Here is a 19,996-nt window from a genome sequence, read left to right as displayed (position 1 = left end):
GTGGAGTCCCATGGGGCAGCAGACTGGGGAACTAGGCTACAGGATCACGCACTCCAGCCATACAAGGATCACCATAACAAAAGTCACACAGACACTGGGGCTTTAACAGGAAATAGGATTTATAATTTGTAGAAATTATGTTGAGAGGAAGATGCAGATTGAAATTTAAAAGAATGTATCAAAACTGGGAAATAAAATGAGAGGAACAGGTAAAAATATAAGTGTAAAAGTGCTGTTGTTACTTCAAGAAAGAAGTAGGAGTGTTTAGACAGGACCCTCATAATCTTTTTGTTTATTTGTTTGTTTTCGAGACAGGGTTTCTCTGTGTAGCTTTGTGCCTTTCCTGGAACTCACTTGGTAGCCTAGGCTGGCCTCGAACTCACAGAGATCCACCTGGCTCTGCCTCCCGAGTGCTGGGATTAAAAACCGTGTGCCAAGACCGCCTGGCTAGGACCCTAATAAGCTAAAAAATGCTGTCCTCAACTTCTTCATCTCTTCAAGCTCTCATATAAGCTTTCTTCTTCTATGATAATGGAATCTTATAAGAACTAATATGCCCATGTGAAGAGATAGAGCACTACCAAATATTTAAATCTATTTTATAAACATAGGCTTTCTGAAGTTGAATCTCCTCTCTAACTCTTAGGTGTGTTATGATCTTGGCCAAGTTAATTAACTCATCTGTAAATTGAAAATGATAATTAGCTTGCCCCACAAAAGTTCTTGTGAAAATACCATCTCAATGAGAAGGTGCGACCAGTGTCCCCTTTTACTACTGTTCCTACTGTTCACTCCTTTGAAAGTATTAGTCTATAGTTAATTTGTTGTATGTCCAGAATAAATGTTGCTCCATGTTTCAGCAGGTATTTTTCCTAAATACTAAGTTATTTTCCTGCACATTGGATCACTTCAAAACCTACTAATTTCAAACAAAGCAAGAGTTTTAACTGTGTATGATTCATTGGTTCACTAATGAGAGGTAGGTTTTCATGGACAGTTGTTACACCAGTTACAACATGCCATATTACCGCACCAAAGACCTCTTTCAGCTCCAATATGACAGCCTTAGAGTCTCTACCTCAAACACTCTGGAGGCAAACTAGCATTCTGGTAACTGTATTTCTACTAGATATAGACTTTCTAAAATCCTGGCACCCACTGTCTATACTGTAAACACAGATTCCCAAAATATATCCCAATATTCTACCCTACAGAAGGTAAGCCCAAGCAAATGTACTAGTAAGCCTCTGAGCCATATTTGAAAACAATTCACTGGTCAGAGACAGGCTTACAACTAAATGCACACTGATTTGAATAAAATAGACATCTAGACCTATGGAACAGAATAGGGGACCCAGAAATAAACCCACACAGTCATGGCCACATTATTTTTGATGAAGGTGGGAAAAATACAGCCTATTCAACAAATAGTGCTGGCAAAATTGGATATCCATTTTGCCATCAAAAGAATATATATATATATATATATGTATATATTTATATATATATATATCATGTTGCATAAACCAATATTAATTATAAAAGACCTTAATTTTAAATCTTAAACTTCTAGAAGAATACAGGAGATGTATTTCAAGGTAGAGGCAAGAATTTCCTGAATACCACCCTAATAGCACAGGAAACAGCATTAAATTAACAAAGAGGGTTACATAAAATTGTAAAAGTGTACACATAAAAGAAAATGTCAGCACAGTAAAGGGACAGTCTACAGAATGGGAGAAAAATCTTTGCCAGCTATACTGAAGATAAGATTCGAGTATCTAGAATATGTAAAGAACTGCAAAAGTTAAAGAAAAAAAAATGTACCAAACTAAATAGGCCAATGAACTAATCAGGAAGTTTTCTAAAGAAGAAACACATATGGTCAATAAATAATTTAAAATGTGGGAAGTATATCGAAGAAAGGAATCCTATTTACTCATGGTACGAGTGTAAGCAGATGTAGCCATTGTGGAAACCAGTGTGAAGGTTTCTCTATAAAATTATAAGACCCAGATATTCTAGTCCTTAGTATATACCCAAATGACTATATCTGACCACAAAGATACTTGTATATCCCTGTTTATCACTGCTTCGTTCACAATAACCATGAAATGGAATCAGATGAGATGTTTATTAACTGATGAATTGATAATGAATATGTGGTGCACAGTCACAATGTAATGTTACTCAACCATAAAGAAAAGTGAAATTATGCAATTTACAGGAAATTGGATATATCATGAAATGAACGTATATTAAATGAACTATATCAAGTTTAGACAAATGCCACATGTTCTTTGTAGGCAGAGTTTTTCATCAGGACTGCCGGCTTATTACAGAGACTTATGATTAATTATAAATGACAGCTGATAGCTTAGGATTGTTACTAACTAGGTCTTACAACTTAAGTGAACCTCTATTTCTTATCTGCACTCTACCACATGAAGGTACCATTTTTTTTTTCAGCATGACGTGTTCCTCTCCTGATTCCTCTGCATCTGCTGTCTGCTGCCAGCTCAGCTCTCCTTCTTCCCCACATTGTTTCAGACTGGCTCTCTGGCCTAACCTCTTCCTGCCTAGCTATTGACCAGTCAGATCTTTATTAACTATGAGTGCAACACATCTTTACAGTATATAAAAGGATTATTCCACAATTCTAGGTCATGCAGATCTTATTTTCTAATATTACATAAGTATATTTATATAAAACTGAGTGTAGTTGAGGAAATGAAACAAGAAAGAGGCCCATATGAGAGAAGAGGTTTTAAGGAATAGAGTTATAGAGAATGGTAGAAAACATGGTATTTGAAAAGTGGAATGAGGCATATTGAGAAAGGAAGGGTAAAAGAGGCCCAGAAGGGAGGCGGAAGACAGGAACAGGCAAGGAAAATCAACCAATACAACCAATGTATGGAAACTTCATAATGAAACCACTTATTTTGCTAGCGAAATTTTTTGAACAGTTTGTTTGTTTTAAAGGGGTGTTGAGATAGAGTCTCACTCTAAAGCTCTAGCTGTCCTGGCACTCACCATGTAGACCCAGCTGGCCTTGAACTTACAGAGATTTGTCAGCCTCTGCATCCCAAGTGCTGGGATTAAAGGCATGCACCACCACGCCCAGGTGCAAGCTAATCTTTAGATAGAAACAAAGAAGAAATAAATGCCATTTTTTTAAGGAAGGGGCAACAAAGCCATACAACAAAGGGTGTGTGATGACATAAGAGAAAACCATCACCACCATTTTTGAAAACAATTCTCCATATTTGTCCTGTTAGATTCTCTTCCTTGTTTGGGGTTTGCATCATTGGGAGACACAACATTATCGAAAAGCTGGTGGCTCATTAATTTCCATCAAATGTGTCATGGACAGAACACAACTACTTCTGTAGTCATGGGTCCCGCTTCTGACTCAGAGGAACTGCTTTCATTCTTTCCCCTTTCCATCTCATTGCCAAGCACCCTGGTGTGTCTGTGAGGCCTTGTGCCAGTACCTTTCCCTTTTTTTTTTTCCATTTGCTTCTTTGCCAGCATCGGTTTCCATAACTTGCAAACAAGAACTCTAAATAACACAGTTGTTTTAAATGCCAAAGTATTTTATCTTTCTTTTAATCTGTGTATAAGAATATCTACTCGTAAAATATGTTGGGAACTTTGTTTAAATTTGTATTTAAATTTTCCCATCCCTACATTTTTTTTCATTGATTTAATTACCTTCACACATAATTTTTCACAAAAAAATCCTTTGAAGTACTTCAATTTTGACCCCAAACCTTTTTAAACCAATATATAGTTACAATAAAAACCACTTTGTATTTTCTTCTTGTTACAAATTGCTTTAAATTTTTTTAGTTTGGGTCTCTGTCTTCCAACATACATGTTGAAATCAGCTAGTTAAGGGCTACCAATAAACCAATAAAGACAACAATAAAAACATGTGAAACAGTCCAGATAGTGAATGCACTTGCCACCAAGCCTGATTAGCTGAGTAGATGAGTTTGTTACAAAAGACCCATATGGTAGAAAAGAAAAAAAAAAGAACAACTCTTACAAGTGGTCCTCTCATCTCAATATGTATACCATCATATGTACATACAAACACAAACACACACACACATAGACCAACAGACAGAGTCATAGACAGACAGACACACACACACACACACACACACACACACACACACACAGAGAGAGAGAGAGAGAGAGAGAGAGAGAGAGAGAGAGAGAGAGAGAGAGAACAAGAAAGAATTTAAAAATTAAAATTTTAAAACACAAATAATTAATTAAAACCAAGTTTACTGGTATTCCAAACAGTATAACATTAATTATGTAAATTCATTTGATAACAATAGCATCTGAAAGTTGGGCTTTTCTAGTTCGTGAGCATGGCATATCACTACATTTACAGGAGTATTCATCAATTTTACTAAACAATGTTTCATAATATATTTTGTTAAATTTACCCCTAGTTACCTTACATTTTTCATAATATTATAATCTTTCTTAATTTTTTACTTCATTTTTTACTGTATATAGAATACAACTGATTGTAAATTCAAACCTTCTCCCTTCTAGTGATTATAAATTATATTTCATCATTGTTATAGAATAACCTGGAATATATATTTATGTGATCATGTTATCAATGAATGGAAATAATTTAACTTGTGCTTCTTTACGTAGTTAATTTTAATATCTTTCACTCAACTGTTGTTACTGGCTAAGATATATTGTTGAACAAAGGTGATAAGAGCAGACATCCCCCGGGCTGGAGAGATGGCTCAGAGGTTAAGAGCACTGACTGCTCTTCCAGAGGTCCTGAGTTCAATTCCCAGCAACCACATGGTGGCTCACAACCATCTGTAATGAGATCTGGTGCCCTCTTCTGGCCTGCAGTCATACATGCTGTATACATAATAAATAAATAAATCTTAAAAAAAAAAAAAAAAAAAAAAAAAAAAAAAACAGAGACAGGGCTGGAGAGATGGCTCAGCGGTTAAGAGCACTCACTGGCTGCTCTCCAGAGGTCCTGAGTTCAATTCCCAGCAACCACATGGTGGCTCACAACCATCTGTAATGAGATCTGGCTATAGGACTCTCCTATTAGATGATTGGTCAGGGTAGTCCAAGTAACTTTCAAAACAATATAAACCCTATTCCGGTTTGCAGGCAGAACACTGTATACATAATAAATAAAAAATAATAAAAAAAGAGCAGACATCCCTATTTATGGACTAATATAACTGGGGAAATCTACTATTTCAATTAAGTAAAATTTTAGCAATTGAATTTTTGTGTACATATTTTTATCAACTAAAGAATGTTACATCTTCTTAAACAGGAAGTGGGTTTTATAATTTTTATCTTGAAACATGAATAAGAGACTGAACTTTGACCCATACATTTATGCCTTTATTAAAATAATTATATAACTCCTTAACATGCCAATACAGAATACTAAAAACTGTTTCTTAAATTGATTTAATTTATGTAATAGTGTATGTATTTTGTGTTTAATGTACCACTAAGAAGAAACCTGTGAAAATTACTTTTAAACCTTGGCTCCAGCATATTTTATTTTTTAATGTATTTTTAATTGAAATAGAATTACAACAATTTCATCTCCCCCTTTCTTCTCTCCATCCTCTCCCATGCTTGCCCCCCCTCAGGTTGATAGCTTCTTTTTCTTGGATTATTATTGGTGTGTGTGTATGTGTGTGTGTGTGTGTGTGTATGTTCATGATCATGTACAAATATAAATACAACCTTCTGAGTTCTTTGTTGTTGTTGTTGTATATGTGGTTTCAAGGCTGAGCTCTCTGTATTTAATTACCATTATATGGGCTAGTCCCTGGGAAAAGCTGCCTCTCCTCCTTGCAGTCATTAATTAGCTGTCTGCAGTTCCTTGCATAGAGGTGACAATCCACAAAATCTACCTACTTCTATGTTAACATACCCATTAATATTGCCTTGAGTCCATTCTTATTTATGCAGCTATTTCTAGGAAAGACTGTTTCATAGTAGACTTCCCAGTATTCTGCTCTTACAGTATTTCTACTCCCTTTCCTATGATAACCACTGAGCCATAAACACAGGAACCATGATGTAGATCCTGAGGTGCCCAGGATCTGTTGATCTCTGCATTATTTCTAGGCACAAGGACTCTCCTATTAGATGATTGGTCAGGGTAGTCCAAATAACTTTCAAAACAATATAGACATCCATGTTACCAATGGTTTACTCTTAGGGTTTGAAGGTTGGGCCCCTATTGCTGAAGACACCACACACTTAGGACATAGGACTCAGATGACTTAATGGTATCTAACCTGATATCCTCTTTCCTTGTGGTCTAGCTCTCACAGTTCCAGAAAATGTTATGCAAGCTGCCTCTGGAGAAAGTGATTAACAGTCCCACCCAGCTTTAACACCTATGAACCACAACAACCAAAGGTGCAATACTGACACTCACAGGTTGGGGCAATCAACTGCTGTCTAGTTGAACTTAAGGCCACTCGATGGAAGGGAAACCATGCCTGGTATTTTGCTGGAACAGAGTAATTCCTTACTACATTTTAAGTCTTATCCTTATACACAAAGATGAGTGTGGCTACCATACCTCGCCAAAGCTTCTCCTTATAGTGAATTGTGACCATCACACCACACACACACACACTCACACACTCACAAACTGAATATTTTATTACAGATATTTTAAAAGTGTGAGTGTAATGTTTTTCTTATATTTTGTTTTTGTTTAATTTTAATGCTATTATAAAAGGAGTTTAAGGAGGTTTGTCATGATTTTTATTTTCTGAAAGAAAGCGTATAGGATCATTAGTATTTCTCTTTTAAGCATTTGGCAGTACTTACCAATAAAGCCCTCTGAGACTATGAGTTTCTTTTCAGAATATATATTTAATTTAGAAATTCAATTCATCCTTCTGACATACAGCTACTTAAACTACTTCTTTGTTGCCTTGGTTTTCAGAAACCACCTTTTGCAAGGATTTTGGCCATTTCGCCAATTCTATTGGCATAATGTGACTGCTGATATTCCAAAGGGATTTTAAAAAGCAACTATCCTTTCATTTCATTTTGTTATGATTTTGATGTTAGCTCTTCTCTATGCTTTTCTTCTTCTCCTTCATCTTCTTCTTTCCCAGGTCACACTGATATTTTCATTACAGAATTACCTCAATACGTTGGTCATTTTTTGCCCCATGTCTCAGGAGTTCCCAGTTCCAAACTATTTATAGCCTTTCTGAAATATGCTTTAATTAACACTTATAATAAAACTATGCAGAGGCATTGCAGACAGAGGGATATGTGCATCTTACAGACATATGAAGCATAGCTTTACAGCTTCGACTACACTGGACTGAGATACAGTTCTGGCCAAATTGCCTGCACTGTGATGAGGGATAGTTCTGACACGTCAGCCAGCACAGGCTAAGCTTTGGCATTTGCCAGAAGCTTTATGCTCACAATGCACTAGAACACCCACAAATCTATATTAGGAAATTCAAATTCTAACAAGTTAAATTTTACTGGCTACAGTTTTCTTTAAATATTAATCTGAGTGTTGAATTCGAAATTCATCTTGGATTTAATTACATCTATTTTTTTAATTCTAAAACATAGAATATAGAGTACAAACTATCTGAATAAAAAGGAAAAAAAATCAAGCCTTATTACAATGTTCAGGATAAAAATAACAATATTCTATTTGCTCTAAAGTTGTGAAATAATTGCAAAAGGAAACAGATGAGAAATTTGTGAAATGCTGAAAAAAATGATGTTGACAAATGTTATAAAAATATTTAATCTATATAGAGTTCAATCTAATGTTTCTTTTGAAATTTCTATTCCCTTTATCTCTATCTATTGCATTAAGGAAAAAGATAACCAAATGATACATCAAAGGCAGGGGAAGAATATATTTTACAAGTGACAATCCCAAAGTCATAATCTATCCTTTATTAAATATATACACTACCAGAATAACTCAATAGTAAAAAGTATTAGCATCACATACTGGTGAGGTTGTGAAGAAACTTGACTACATTACATATTACAGATGATGACACAAAAGGATATGTCTGATATGAATAAAACTATCCAAATATTTCTGAACCTAACAATGGACTTCTTTGAGTGATCACTGACCATGCCGTTGCACATACCAGAGGAATAAAAACTTACAAAACTTATATAAAATGTTTATAGCAAATATTTATCAACAGTAGAACTCATGTCAGAAATTGCATATATGTGCCTAAGTGAGTGAATAATTTAACCCACTATATTCACATTGTGAAATAATAGTCAGCATTGATAGGGGAAATTGTTATCCCTACCAGAAACAATTAGGATAGACAATAGGGAAATGATGCTGAGTACAAACCATTAAATATTAGTAGTGATCAGGATATCACTAAGTGGCCATTGGGTGGGGCTTTTAATGGAGTGGAGGTAGAACACCCTGGCATATTGGTATAAAGGGTTAATCTCAGAACAGGAAGTGATAAATTAGATGGAAATGGAGGACAGGGTATAGGAGGGGGCCTGGAGAGGGATAAATTACATTAAATAACCTTCCAAAAAGACATATGGAAGCCACCTGCTATAAAAGTTTCAAACCCATTAATAAAAATAATCAGAATGGAATTACTCTACAACAGGGCAACAATGAACTATTATAGACACCAGAATCCAACAAATGAAAAGGCCAGTGCCAGGAATGTGTTACTTCATTTGGAGTTGGTAGCCATCGAGATCTCTTAGACCCACCCCACCCCCAAACATTACAAGCTATTACTGTTACTCTTGATTACCCGCCCCCAGAACTTGCCAATTAGACCCTACTGTAGAAGACACCAAATACTAGAATCAAAGAACGTGGCAAAATTAAGCTGGCATGCACCTGGAAGATGTATCCCTACGAGTTAGCTTCCATAGAGCTAGAAGTACTCGTCACACTAACAAAGGAAAAAGGAATCATAATCCTGCTGAGCTGTGCATCCTGTGAGTTACAATAATCAGAAGCCTGACAAAAAATGCCCATTGATACAAATAGTGGTACACAAATTGTAATTGTAAACAACTACTTTCCAACTGGATCTAAGTTCTATTTGTCAAAAAGAAACCCATATCCTGCACCATTATCAGTCCAAAAAAATTATGGAGAGAAATATAGCCTCCAAGGGAGAATCTACCACTGTTACTCTGCTAAATGGATGTAATATTAAACTGATTCCTAGTGACTTATACCTATAGGCCAACGTATCCCACAGCCCTCATCTGGGAAGCTTCTATTGGCAGTAGGGGGTGACTTACACAGAAAACCACAACTGGCCCAGATGTAGAGAATAAGAGACTGAAGAACACTCAGCCCTAAAGAGAACATATATACTGTACTCTGCCTTCCAAGACTCATGGGTCATTATAGAAGAGGCAGGTGAGGAAGAGTCTAAGAGCCAGAGGTAGTGGGTGGAGACAAGGAAACTGTCTCCTGGAAACAGCAGGGCAGCTGCATGCAAGAACTCACAGTGATTAGGACAACTTTAAAAAACCAGTAGAAGGTGAAGCCTGAACAAACCCCAGCATGGAGAGAGGAATTAGGCACATAATTCCACTCTTATCCCTGGAGCTATTGGCAATTTTTAGCTTCTGAGAGAACAGACAAGGATTTTTCATGGTTTGTTTGTTTGTTTGTTTTCCTAAGAATATAGCCTCCACTAGGTGAACTGCACTCTGGAGGAACGACACATATTTAAAGATGTTTGGGTAGCACAAACTGGTCTTGAAGGATTGGAAGGGAAAAAAAGGCAGAGCTAGACCTCCCACTCCCTTCTCCAGGGTCTAGCCTGGTGAGCCTTCCTGATCTTCTCCATTAATGCATTCTCAACAACCACCAGAATTAACCAGGGTCCCAAAAACAAAGTCCATGCCTAATCTGGCCACCCAAGTTGTACATGGAAACTCATGTTTAGGGTTCTGTCAGGTCCTACCCTACCTGTCACCAAAAGCTGGTCCCTTCTGAACTGGGTCAAATTTTTCCAACCAAATAGACCCCCTAATTCATTCTCCTATGTCTATCCTGGTACGGCTCCCTTCCCCTCTCCAGCTATGCATTCTTACCAACTGTCCTATATCTAGTCTGAGTCTTACATGCAGTGATACAGCCTAGTGTGCCTCCCTTGCCTGCACCACAACCATTTCCATGCTTCTGCCAGAACCCTCTCTACCTGTACCCAAGACCATAGGCCCTTCCCATGCCACACTCCATCTTTTTCCCTAGCCAGATCTACCTCACATTCTTGGCTTGGACTGAGAGTGTCATCCTATACACTAGCCCAGTGTCTTTTGTACACCTGACTTCATTCCATCCAACCTATTCCTAACCCCCTAGCCCCAACCCACACCAGCATCTTCTCTTCCTTCCCAACCTGCTTCATCCATAACAAACTCAAATCTAACTAAGAAAGCCTGCATACCTAGATCACATCACAGAAATACTAACAGTAGGAAAGATCAAGCCAGTACTTTGTCTTTAAAACCTACCAGTCATGTAGAAATGTTTGCCAATAAGAATTACCCCAGGACACTAAATTTTAAAAGAATAATTAAAAACTGTATCAAAGAACTCAAAGAAGACACAAACAACCAGTTCAGTGAAATCAAGGAGGAAATTAACTGAAATAAATGCTAGAGTGATACCCAAGACAACACAAACATAAGACTAGTGGAATTGAGAAAGACAATGCAGGACTTGAGAACAGAATTCAGTAAGGAAATGGAAACACTAAGAAGGGATCATGCTGAAATGAAGATGGAATTGAAAAACTCTGTATGTCAACTAAAAAAATGCAAAGGAAAGCCATGTAAATAGAAAAAAATCAAGACTTCCAGGACTCAAAGATAAAGTAGAAGATTTAGGAACATGAAAAATGTAAGGAAACACAGGAAAGTAACATACATAAAATATGAAGCACCGTGTAAAAACCAACCCTTTGAATTACAGGCATAGATGAAAGAGAAGAATCCCAAATCACTCCTGTAGACCAGATCTTCAACGAGATCTTGGAAGAGAACTTCCCAAACTAGGGAAAGACATACCCATACAGATAAAAGAAGCAAACAGAACACCAAATAGACAAGACTAGAAAAGAAAATCCTGATGATATATTATAGTTAAAACCCTAGGTATACATGGCAAAGAAAATGTATTGAAAGCTACAAAAAATTTTTAAAAAGTTCATGCCACATAAAAAGGAAAACCCATGATAATAATAGTTTATTTCTCCAAAGAAACTTTGAAAGCCTGCAGTAATGCTTTCTAAATCTGAAAGGACTATGGCAGTTAGCCTAAACTAACATACTCAGCAAAACTACATGCCATAATTGAGGAAAAAGGAAAAACTTTCCATCATGTAAACAGCCTAAAAAATTTATATCCAACATATTAAATATCAAGAAAAGCCAGGAAAAAATATTATGCACTAACAAAAAGAATGAGCATAACCGAGAGTCCATGGAAAGAAATAAAAAGCCGTAATTATTAAAACACAAAGTAATACAGAATACAAACAACACAAAAATACATTATAAATAATAATAAGTAACATGAATGGGGCTAATACAAAAACAAATTCATGTATCAGTGGAACAGAACACTCTATCCAAAAAAAATGCACATGAATAAAATATGTGCCCAGAGAATTTTTGATAAAATACAAAGGTAATGCCAGTAGGAAAATAACAGCTATTTTAATAAACTAATCTAGAAAAAAATCAACATCCTTAGTCAAAACTCCAACTCTGAATGAAATAAGCCTTAAACATTATACTAAAGCTAACAAAAAATGGTTTATAGACTTGAATATAAAGCATAAAACACATAACCAGGGAGTTTTTGAGAACTAGAGCTAAGAAAAGAGATCAAAACCAAGATCCATCAACACAAAGTTAGTAAGCTATGCTTCAAAATATACTTTTCCACTATGAAGAGACATATTAAGAAGATGAAAACAAACAATAAAAAAGAATCAACAGCCACAAACTGATGCAGACATCAGTGGATTGTCTACCCACCCAAAAAGACACACCAACACAAACCCTGCACCTAAGGCTCAGGGGATATTGGCCAAGAGGGGGCTGAAAGGTTTATGAGCCAGAATGTCAGGAAATCTGCTATGAGATCGTGTCTCCTAGAAATGACTGGAAAACTACATCCATGATATCTCAGCCATATGGCTGCCTAAATAAGACCTAAACAATGATATGCTAATTCAGAAGGGGAGAAATCTCTAGGGAGTCTGTCTCACCTTTAATCAAAGAACTACCGGCAACTAATGACTGCTGAGAGAGGAAAAATTAGCCTCTACATGGGATGTGCCCCCTCATTAGTTATCTAATGCAAACAGATGAGTCCTGAAAGGATATACACACAAGACACAATAAATGAACTCAAAGGACTGTATTTATATATTTATGCATTTGTATGCATATAGATATAACAATAACAATTAAAAGAAGGCCATCAATTTAGGAGGAGATGAAGAGGAACCATGGGAGGGTTGAGAGTAAGACGGGAGGGGAAAATAATGTATTTATATTATTTCATTTCTCAATTTAATTAAGAAAAGAAAGGAGAGAAACAAGCTGAATACTAAGAAAAGGTGTTGATTGTTTAACTAAGGGGTAAAGCACTTGCCTAACAAAGAGAAGGCCTTGAATTTGGTCCCTACTGGAGAAAATGTTTGAAGATCACACAATGAGCAAAAATCTCACACTACGGGTATATAAATGGTCCTTGAACTCATCCATTAGAAATACAAAGTACAAGCAAGGAGGTGGTGGCACACGCCTTTAATCCCAGCACTTGGGAGGCAGAGGCAGGTGGATCTCTGTGAGTTCGAGGCTAGCCTGTTCTACAAAGCAAGTTCCAGGAAAGTCAGGACTGTTACACAGAGAATCCCTGTTCCTCCGCCTACACACACACACACACACACACACACACACACACACACACACACACACACACCAAGAATGAATAAGTAAATAAATAAATAAAACTATAAAGTACAAATTGAGGGAAGAACCTAGTGGAACAGTCTACTGAATGTTATGTGGATGACAAACACTTGAGATAAGATGTAGCATGAATCTTAAAAATTCTTATTAATAAAATTAAACCTGAGGCCAAGTATTGGGGTAAACACTGGAAGATCAGAGAGACAGAACAAGCCACAGTTAACCTCACCTGGCCAACTTCACAGCTGATCTTGTTTCCTCAGACTGGAAGCCTCTGTGTCCTATTATCCGAATGGTTCTCAGCTGAACTGTGCTGCTCAAAACCTAAAAGCTTAACCAGCCAAATGCTTCTAGATTCTGGTCCTCACGCCTTACATACCCTTCTGCTTTCCACCACCACTCCCTGGGATTAAAGGCGTGTGTCACCATGCTTGGCTATTTCCAATGTGGCCTTGAACTCACAGAGATCCAGAGGGATTTCTACCTCTGGAGTGCTAGGATTAACGGTGTAAGTGCCACCATTTTCTAGTCTTTGTATCTAGTGGCTGTTCTGTCTCTGACCCCAGATAAGTTTATTAGGGTATACAATATTTTGGGGAACACAATACCACCACAATAAGATTAATATTAATATCCATTAGGGAAACAAAGCCACAATGAAATGACACTACATCCCCCTCAGAATGTCTAACATCTCCTGAGGATGAATCAAAAGTGGACCACTCATTTATCTTTGAGGAGAATGTAAACTATGGCCCCTACTCCAGAAAACAGTTAAGGAGTTTCTCTTATGGAAACTGCTTTAACATTGAGTGCGGGATTACGATATTACTTAGCAATTACATCCCTAAACACATGTCCCAGATAAATGCAAAGGTATATTTTGTAAAAACCTGTGCAGGAATCTCCCTAGCAACTTCCCTCACAATAGATGAAGATTGGAAATAACCCAGATGCCATCCTGTGGGTGAATGCTTAAACTCTGATACAACCATGCCATGGAGCAACCTACTGAAACACATTAAAAAACAAACACAACAACACACAAACACACACACAAAAAAAAAAACCTGAGTGAGAATGAAGATGACTAGGCATGTGGAAAGGCTACCTGTTTACTGAATGGTTCTATTTCCTAACATTCTTGAAATGGAATGAAATGGCTTTGGTCATGAACAGGAGGCCCAGGTATTTTCTGCATCCTGGGATGGTTCTGTACTGGGATTAAAGCAAAGTCAATGTTTTGAGAATGCTTTTATAGGATAGTCTGAAAAAGAGGTTAACAGTACCAAGAAAGTTGTTTTTTTTTTAACTCATAAACAAGTGCTCTCATTGCTTAACAACTACATGTGATTTTGTAAATATCTCATAACTAAAGTTAAAATCTTTCATGCATTCACTGATTTTTTTAAAAAGTGCTGTTTGTTTGTTTGTTTTTATGTCTCTATATACCCAGCTAAATTTAGCAATTTAACTAAATCTACTCTAAATGAAACCATGAAGGAGATGGCTAACAAATTATATCTTAAGTTTTCTCTCATACAATTTTATTGTAAAAAATATTTAGCCTTATGGGCTGTTCCCCAACCTTTACCATATGTTTTGTTGTATCCTTGTTTAGCTCACATTTAGGCAGCCATGTAGGTTAGATTTTGTGGCTGCAGCTTCTGACATTACTAGGAGACACAGTCTCACAGCAAACTACTTATCATCTGGCTCTTCCAATTTTTTTTTCCCCTTCTTGCTCAAAGTTCTCTGAGTCCTAGGTAAGAAAGTGTAGATTTATCCACTAGGACTGGGCACCACAGCTTTGAATTTTTATTTATTGTGGTTTTCCTTAATGTTCTCTGTTGCAAAGAGGGGGCAGGGACGCCTAACCAGTTTGAATTCTACAGAAAAAAAAAAAAAAAAACTATAGGCAATGAGAAATGCTAAGAATGGAACAAAAGAAACAGTCTTACCCAGGGAGATCTCATCAATTGGTTACCGACACCAAATGGTGAACCTTGAAAACATACATGCAAGTAACAATGTGTCGACTGATACGGATGTATATGACAACACTCAATGGAAAAAAAAAAAAAAAAGGCCATGAATTTGAAAGACAGCAAAGCAATCTGTATGGGAGGGTCTGGAGGAAGTAAAGGAAGGGGGAAATGTAATTATTATTTCAAAAAATAAAACAAATAATGAAAAATTATTGAAAGAGTAAATTCCTTACAAATTTGAAAACAACAGTAAAATGCCTAAATACTCTTTGGCTTTTATACTTCCTTAACTTGATTATATGGATGCCCTGAATACTACTCTACCATGGGCTCTTATTTGATCCTTGCACTTTTACAATGTTTTCTTCCCTAACCTATTTCTTTTCATACAACTTTTAATTCCAATTCTGCATTTCTTTTGCTTTTGATGTTAAAAATCAACACTTTTGTTCTTAACATACTAGACTTATTTTAATAGCCTTACAATATTCCTGGTGTTTATACTCTATATGCATACGTTGTGTCTTAGTAGAGAATCCCAATAAATTGTCTTGCATATCTTGCATTTATGAATCTACAGAATAAATTCCTGGTGGTGAAACTTATGGATCAAAAGTACTGTTGCAATTCTGATAAGAATTACCAAGTTGTTCTTTATAAAGCTCTCTCAATTTCCATAACCACACACACCATCTGAGAGCGATTGTGCCTTCTTCCATTCACTGAGTCATCTTTGTGATCTTTTCCAGTCTGATGCATGAGAAAGCTTCCATGATGAGCATTCTACTCAGAGATTACATTCAGTCACGCTCAGAGGACATCGCTGAGGATTAATCTCAAAAGAAATGAAGTAACCTGGCCATCAAGGCTAAAACATTTCTCTCTTTCCTGTTATCTAGTAATAATGTTTATTTATTCTAACTATTCTGCATCCCTATCTTTAGGGTTGGTAATTCTCAGAGAAAATGATAATGACTGATCACAGCTGACATTTTAGCATAAGAAATTTATACAGAATTACTAAATACCAGCAAAAGAGTAATGTTGTTAATAAACCAAGACTGAATCGAAAGATTCTGGCTGTAGAACACTGGATGTCTTCCACGAATCTCACTATGCCTATGGATTTTTGTTAATAATGCCATCTGCTCAGAAATCACTTCAAAGTCAAGTCTGCATATTAATATATTATTATATCCGATCATGCATATGTAGTGGTAAAGAATTAACATAATCTTCAACAAAAAAGTTGAGTGATAAAAGAAGAAGCAAAAGAAAAAAACCTGAAGTTTGTAATAACCACTGGGGTCTTTTTCAGTTTTGCCATTCTAAGAGAGTAATGTTTTTAAACTGACTGCATATAACTCCAGAGTTTAAAGAAACATTAAAGCATCTCCTATTTTGTACATTTTTAAGACAGAGAAACATTTTTAACATGCACATGCTAACACTGGGTAAGTGTATGATTATAATCATAAGGCTCAAGTTATATCTATTTTGACTTATTTTTAGATATTTCAATAATTTATAGAAAGGTATCCTGCTTGTCTCCAAAAAGATAGATCACCTACTTTTAAAACTCCCTATTTATTGTTAATTAGATGACAAAACACTTTTCCAAAAAATATGTATTGGAATTTTACCATGATTCTTTAACTAGAAATGTGCAGTAATATATTTTTAAGTAATAAACATGGAGACACTAACTTCCTTTCAAATTTTGTTAATTTTTGTCTCCTAGCAACACACAAGGAATGCACTTAAGGCTCACTTGGAGAAAAATGGTCAGTTAATTTAATTTTAAATTTGGTAGGATAATACAACCTCATCCAAGTTAATGTGAGAGGAATACACATACTGTTTATGAACAAACAAGAAACCTCGTTCCATCCAGTATTTTATAAAGTGCCCTATAAAGTGCCCAAACAACTCCAGGCTAAGAAAGTTGAGAAAGATGCAATTAGGTCTTATTTAATAAGACATAACGTAGAAATGAGACATTCAGGCTTTGAAGCTTGGATGTAACTGCTCTGATTTTGGCTTTCCAGAAAGGCAACCAAGCACTGGCAGTCATAAAATACCCTTTACAGAAAAGACTGAAAGAAGCCTAAATGGGGCACCCAAAGCAAAGCCTTCATCTCCCCCCACCCCTAACCCCCAATCATTCTCAGGTCTGCAAGGAAGAACTCAGACCTAGGAATGGGTATACCTTTAAGACCTGCAGAGACTCGGAGGGTGGACCAGAGGCAATGGCTGCAGTCTTATTTGCATAAGCACCCAAACACTTACTACGTCACCACGCTGGCCTCTAGGCCCCGCCCAGTCTTACTCCAACCTCTCTCCACTAGGGTGGAGGATGAAAGGGAAAGAGAGAAGCCAGATTTGCTGTGTTAACAAGCACATTCAATGCCATTTCTCAGCTCACTGGAAGAAAAAAAAAAATCCTCCCATGGAGCCTTTGAAAGCGGGCCGGTCTCTCTTGCCACCCCCACCCCCCAACACACACCGCTACCCCCACCAAGTACCCCTATGGGATCCGGATTCATTCCTTTGCTTAAGGCTGGTGCATAAGTTAGGAATGTATGGCTTTCGCTCCAGTGTACAACATTCCTATATTCAAATCTTTCTGCGCTGTCACACACAGACGAGTCGAGTGGATGGATGAACTACGTAGAAGGCGTAAGGGCATCCCCCTCCAGCAGGCTGTTCCTTAAGATCGCAGTGCCACCATCCTTTCCGCAACCCTTTCTGCCACCCTGTCCAATTCCCGGATGCGCAGAGACGCCCGAAGCTGTGCTTTTCTTCAGCAGCCACGTGCTGAGTGTATGCCTAAAGACGGGTTTTCGGACAGCCCGTCACAAGATGCCTCAAGCGAGAGAGAATCGAATCCGGGTCATGAATACACTGCCTTGATAGACTGTGCGGCTGTGGCCAAGGATCCACAACCCCTCAGGTAGGAGGCAAGGGTCTCTCCCGCCTCACCTCCCACCCTTATGAGGATGGGATTCCCATTTACTTTAGGAGCGCATCTCTGCCCTGGCACCAACTTTCCTCTCGGACCTCCGCTGGTGTCAAACCCTGCCCTGCAATCCCCAACTTGATTTGGAAAGGAGCCGGTCTCCTCGGATGCACTAGGCAGTTTCCACCTAGGTTACGAAGGATGGAGGCACGTTTTGACCCACGTGCTTCTCCCCACAAGTACCGCCTCAGACCCGCACCACCCGAACCCCAGTTCGCACAGGTGCAGGACGAAGAGCCAGAGGGTATCCTCAGAAACCAGCTTCACCCTTCCACGTTTTCCCGTTGCCCTTCCTCCTCCCATCCCAGGATCCTGTCTGAGTCTTTCTGGAGCTCCATCCGTGCATCCCGCTGTCCTTCCTGGCGCCTGACTCCCGGGTAGCTGATAGAGAGCCCCACCCTACCCACCGCGGTACCCCAGCACCGGAGGGTGACATTACCTCTGGTGCTTCTTGACCCAGCACCTCTTACTGTTTCCACCTTCCTAGGTCGAGAAAGGGTCGGATCCAGGTGATGGTGGCAGAGGCCTCAGAGGAGCTGTCTGGAGAGCAGAAAAAGCTTTCCAAGGGCAGGCTTGATTTCGGGGAGTCGCTGTCCTGCAGCCTGGCACCAAGAGACTCGTGAGCGCCTGTGTCTGCCAGAGAAATGACACGGGATGCTGGTGCGCGGTTCCCGGGGCTCCTGTGCTTGTGTGCGTGAGTGTGTTTTGGTGTATGTGTGTGTGTGTGTGTATGTGTGTGTGTGTGTGTGTGCGCACGCGAGCGAGCGTGTATGTGTGTGAGCGTGTGTCTGTGTGTGTGTGTGTGTGTGAGTGTGTGTGTGTCTGTGTCTGTGTGTGTGTGTGTATGAGTGAGGGTGTGACGGAGGCTCCCACGTGCCCAGCCCGCCTGTGCTGCGGCCCCCCGACAGGCTGCGGGGGAGAGGAGGTGGTTGCGGGCGGGGACCTGGCGCCAAGGATCGAGCCAGGTCTGCAGGCTGGGAGCCGCCTCTCCTCCCCACCACCCCATGACGCAGAGGCCACTGCGGCTGCCCGCTGCGTCCTCCCAGCGCGCAGGGCTAGGCCGCCGGGATGCTAGGTGGATCTGGGGAAGCCCCACGTAAAGCCAACAAAACAGATTACCCCTCCCTTCTCCCTCCCCCACCCCCCACCCCCCGAGCCGTTCTAACATCTGTCTTCTAACCCACTCTGCTGAAAGGATGGACACTAGTTGCCTACCCGGGCTTTGTCTCTGGGAGGACAGTTGCAAGGATCCTGCTCTCCGACTCTCCTAGAATCAGTAAGGAGGGAGTCTAGAGATGAGGGATTCTGGGCTTTCTCCCCATGCCACCATTTACATATTTTGTGGGTGGGGGGGAAGCGCTTGCAGCTTTGCATCTCAGCTGAGTACTGACAGCCTCAGGGATTCTGGTTAGGTTGTGCAAAGTTAAAGTGGTTTTAAGAGAGCTGGACCTCACTCTAGGTTTGCGTCCACGGATTAGATTCTTTTTTTCAAGAGGGGTGTCCACCAGCTGAAGTCTGACTTACCTCTTGCGATATTCAAAGCATCCTTTCAATTAGGCCACGTGGAGAATTCCTAAAATAAATACATATCGATTATCACGGAGTTTTGCCTCCTTTGTAGAATCTCTGAACAGTTCCTAAACATATTACCTAGGCATTAAATGAATGGTCGTTGAAACTTCAAATTTTTGAAAGAAATTTGAAAAGAAAAAGAAAAATGACCCTAGAATGTATTGCTGAAGAATGGCTTTCGTTCTTTAGCGAGGTACATTTCTTTATTTCTACATGATTAATATTATCAGTAGAAATGTCTGTGCCCATGTAGGCCTTGCAAAGATCCCTTTGGTTTTGATTGCTTGTATCCAATTAAGGCTGACTTTGGTAGTAAAGCCACTATTAGATAGGGTTTCACAAAGTGAGAAATCCTGGGGATTTCTTGGAGAGAAATCACAAG

At 38.7% G+C, this 19,996-nt stretch overlaps 1 protein-coding gene across 1 annotated transcript in view; it reads right to left on the bottom strand.

Annotated features, from left to right (window-relative positions):
- The window catches only part of Slc6a15 (solute carrier family 6 member 15), a 53,344-nt gene extending 33,992 nt beyond the window's left edge, over window positions 1-19,352 (bottom strand). The window contains exons 1-2 of the mRNA XM_006990180.4: window positions 19,258-19,352; window positions 18,482-18,675 (exon numbers count right to left, since the gene is read on the bottom strand). The gene's annotated coding sequence lies outside the window, so the exon portion shown is untranslated. The remainder of the gene's footprint in view (window positions 1-18,481; window positions 18,676-19,257) is intronic.
- Between the last annotated feature and the right edge of the window lie 644 nt (window positions 19,353-19,996).

Source organism: Peromyscus maniculatus, chromosome 18, assembly GCF_049852395.1.
Source record: "Peromyscus maniculatus bairdii isolate BWxNUB_F1_BW_parent chromosome 18, HU_Pman_BW_mat_3.1, whole genome shotgun sequence".
NCBI lineage: Eukaryota > Metazoa > Chordata > Mammalia > Rodentia > Cricetidae > Peromyscus > Peromyscus maniculatus.
The sequence above is the reverse complement of the archived record's forward strand: the minus strand, read 5'-3'. Positions and strand labels throughout refer to the sequence as shown.